The 4,020-nt window shown below is 38.5% G+C and overlaps 1 long non-coding RNA gene across 1 annotated transcript in view; it reads left to right on the top strand.

The window, feature by feature from the left end:
• The first annotated feature begins 467 nt into the window (after nt 1-467).
• Nucleotides 468-4,020, top strand: part of LOC104854358 — a 61,635-nt gene continuing 58,082 nt past the window's right edge. Inside the window, exon 1 of the long non-coding RNA XR_778064.2 lies at nt 468-573. This is a non-coding gene — a long non-coding RNA (uncharacterized LOC104854358). The remainder of the gene's footprint in view (nt 574-4,020) is intronic.

Genomic DNA, 4,020 nt, shown 5'->3' with positions numbered 1-4,020 from the left:
TCAGAGGTTCCTGTTTTGAATTCCTTTTAGTTGAGACCAATGTTGGCTACCCAGTATATTTTCCAGTGTCTGTGGGACAGGATCCCCATATGTGGAAGCTTCTGTGGCTTCTCAGACCTGACTCCCAGTTCTGTGAATGCTCAGACAAGAAAAAAATCTGCCCAGGACTAATGTGGGCAAATTTCTAAGAGCCCACTGGGGGCACAGATCACTAGGTGGTGTCTTGTGATTGTCTGGAGTACTGGGCAGAATAGGCAGTCATTAACCTTGTTTACCAAGCAGAAGACTGGCTATTGAATCAGGCAGGCACTGTGTCCAGTATTCTGCCTGCATGAAAAGTGCAGATTCCACTTTGTTCAGAATGCTTGGAATGCTCTTGTGTAAACCCTTGCTCCCCAGGGTGTTAGGCTATTTTCCTGGTATAAATTCTTGTGGGCAGTGAGTCCTCAGTGTAGGCTCCAGTGAGCCCATAGTGCTGAGTATGTACTCAAACGAGATCAATGCTAGCTCCGTGTGCTGGATGGAAGTCCCAGTTTCCTTGGGATAAACTGCAAACTCCTGGTGGTGACTCAGGTTTGTTTGGGGTCTAATATTGCAGGCTCTCAATGGAGGCAGCAGTTGCTTATTTATCCACACAAAATTGGAGAAAAAATAGGTTGGTTTGGAGAGGCAGTAGTTTCCTGGTCACTAACCCTTGATTTATATTAGTGAAAAATGCTGCCATTCTACAGCATCCTTTGTTTGCAAAGGAAATGATGAAGTAAAGGGGCCATATACCCAAGGCTGTTTTGTGTGCCTTGACTTACATGTGCTACTTTGATACTACCAGCTATTTCAAAACTTCTCAAAATGGAAATTCCTGCATTTGTCACCTGCTGAGACACTTACCAGACTGTCTGCCCTCTGGTAAACTCGTGCATTTGTTTGATTGATGTGCAAGTGTTTTATTTCAAGTTGTTTTTTTGCATCCATGTTTTAAGTCCTTTCCTTTCTTCCATTACCTGTTTATAAAATTGATCTTATCTGAGTTTCTCAGATGTGACTCCTCCTCTATTCAGCCATGTTGTTCCCCCCAAGGAGGTTTTCATTTTATCCCATAGGTTTTGGTATGAAGTTCTGCCAATATAGTTTCATGGTAGAAACTAATTTCTTCTCAAGTTTCATCTTTGACCTATTTATTACTCTGAAAAGTATTGTTTATCTTGTGTTTGCACAATTTATGTGTTTACATAATTGATTTTCCGCACTATGTGCAGAAAGTGTACTATGATCTGGTAATATGCATGGGATAGTTCTGATTATTTCGCATTTACTTAATTGTGGGCTAGTATGTGGTCTATTTTGGAGCAAGTCCCACTTGATGCTGAGAATGTGCATTCTGTGGTTTTTTAATTGACGACTCTGTGGATATGTATTAGATGCATTTGTACAAATGTTTGGTTCAATTCTGATAATTCTGTTTTGATTTTTTTTTCTAGTTGAATCTGTTCATTTGTGACAGTAAAATATTGAGTTCCGCCATTACTACTGTAGTGGTGTTTACCTGATTTTTCACATCTAACATTGATTGTTTTATGAAGAATTGTGTGATAGTCTTTGGTGCATATATGTTTATAATTGCTTACTCTTCCTGTTTATTCCCTCAAGTGATACATAGTGAACTTTCTTGGGTCTTCTGAAATGTCTTAGCTTAAAATCCACTTTGTCTGAATTTAGGATAGCAACTCTTACTTGTTTCAGCGTTCTTGTTGCTTGGAATATTGTTTTTTATTCTTTAACTTTAACCTGTGAGTATGTTTTGAATTAAATATGTTTCTTGTATTCAGCCTATTGTTTTCTTTCTTAATCCATTCTGCCTAAATATGTCTTTTGATTGCAGAATTGAGAATATTCACATTGATAGTGTTACTGAGAGGTATTGATTTATTTCTGTTATTGCATTATTTTCCTTTTACTGATTTTCTCATCCTCCCTTTCCTTTGCTCAGCTGCTCATCCCATCAGTTTTATTCATTTTTTTAGAAAAATTTAACTCTGTTGGATAAATTTTCTCTTTCTAGCTTGTCCTTGAGACTTTTTGTAGTGCTAGTTTAATGGTCATGAATTTCTTGAGGTGCTTCTTGTCATGTAAATGCCTTACTTCTCCTTAACTTTAATGGAAAGTTTTGAAGGATACATAATTTGGAGTTTGAAATTGTTATTTTATAGGGCATGAAACACTTCACTGTTAGCTCTCCTTCCCTTTAAGATTTGTGTTGATGTCTGCTCTGATTCCAATGGAATTTTTCTTTTGTATGTGATATCTTATCACTCTCTAACAGCTTTAGTAAATTTATACCTATGATGGTCTTCTCGAATTTTTAGTATAATGTGGGATAGAGATTTTCCATTTTGGCTATTTGGTATTCTATGTGCTTCAGTTATCTGCATGTTTATTTCTTTCCTTATATCCTATATGTCAGGGGATGGGTTAGGAAATAAATGTTTGACTGCCTCAAATTTGTGCCATATATGGATGGAGGAGCTAAAAACCTCAACTGTCAATGGGTAAAGACGTGAGGCTGACTGTAATATAGAAGGGCCTTCTTGGCTATGAGTGATTAACTTTACATTTTGGAACTCTGAAATTAGGTGTATGAAGCCATTTGCAATTTTGGGCACCTTCATGTGATAGGGTAGTCTTTCAGGGGATATTTCCCCTGTAGTGGCAATACTCAGATGTGGTAGCATTTAGACTACCCTAGAGGGAAGTGTACCAAGATAACTGCAAAAGAGTTCCCAGATGGTTAAAATTGTGATCAGAAGGTGGGCAGAAATGGCTACTAGCCTTGCAGAGGAAGGCATCTGAGGAACCATTTGGAGTAAAATAATCTTGTTTGGTTTAAGAAATGCACACAAAACAGCTCAGGTTAGATTGAGCCAATTTTGGGAAGGACAGGTTATGTCCTACTCTGGCAGTCAATGAACCTGTAAGTCTTATTAGATACATGTTAGTGCTCCTGGGATTCTGATGTCAGGAGCTTCAGCTAGGACTGTGCCCCTGGGGCTGGCAGTCTCAGTTTATTGTATCCCTATAGAAGTATTTATCCATATCACAAAAGGAGCAGAGCTTACTGAATAATCTGCTGTCTGGGAGAGATGGAGGAAACCTAGCAGGGCAGTTGGATGGTTCCATTAAAAGTTTAGAGAATTTTAGCTGTGTGAGAGAGTGTCTGAATAAAGTATCTTAGAAAGGTCTGTATTTTGGTGTTAGGGATTAAGAGGATGAGTAATAGTGAAAAAGAAAGGATCAGAGCAAGAGAACACAGGAAGGAGAGATGGTGATTTGTTCTATGGAGAAATCTGAGATGATTCCCTGTAGGGTGATCTTGTATTATAGTATCTAGGAAGGAAGAGGACAAAAAACGGGGCAATTATTCTATTAGTATAGTCAAGAAATGGGCTTAGTTATGAATACAAAGACTCATGAGGTTATCTAACTTCCTTAAACCTGTTCAGTCATAGGATGCAGCTTGGTGAACTTCAAGCCTGTGGGTCTGGTCGGTGTGCACTGGAAAAGGGGAGCTATTTTTTTAGAGTAAAATGTACCCAGCAAGAATGGCCTTATAATTCTGACAAGTTGAGGTGGTCACAATAACTTGAAAGGGCTCTAAAAGGGGTTGGCGAGTTGTATGGAGGAGTGAGGCTGTCTAGGTTGTTTGAGTGTTTTGGGAGGGTGGAGTCAGTGTAGTTCCAGACAAAATACCTAAAGTGTTAAGTAAGGAATTTGAAAGAGGAATAACTACATATATTCCCATTTCTTGGCCTTCATCATTGTTTTAAAGGATAAGGTAAAATTATATGTACAGATAAACTAGGCAGAGTGACTCCTGCCGGTGATCTCAGCAATCTGTGAGGCTGAGGGAAGAGGATTACAAGTTTGAACCCAGCCTGTACACCTTGGTGACTTAGGAAACTACTGCCTCAAACTAAAAAAAAAAAAAAAAAAAAAAAAAAACCAAAAATACAGAGCAGGGATACA

This window comes from Fukomys damarensis, unplaced genomic scaffold (genome assembly GCF_012274545.1).
Source record: "Fukomys damarensis isolate Sample0158 unplaced genomic scaffold, DMR_v1.0_HiC HiC_scaffold_39, whole genome shotgun sequence".
NCBI classification, from domain to species: Eukaryota; Metazoa; Chordata; class Mammalia; order Rodentia; family Bathyergidae; genus Fukomys; species Fukomys damarensis.
Note: the sequence above shows the minus strand (reverse complement) of the source record. Positions and strands in the feature narration are given on the sequence as shown.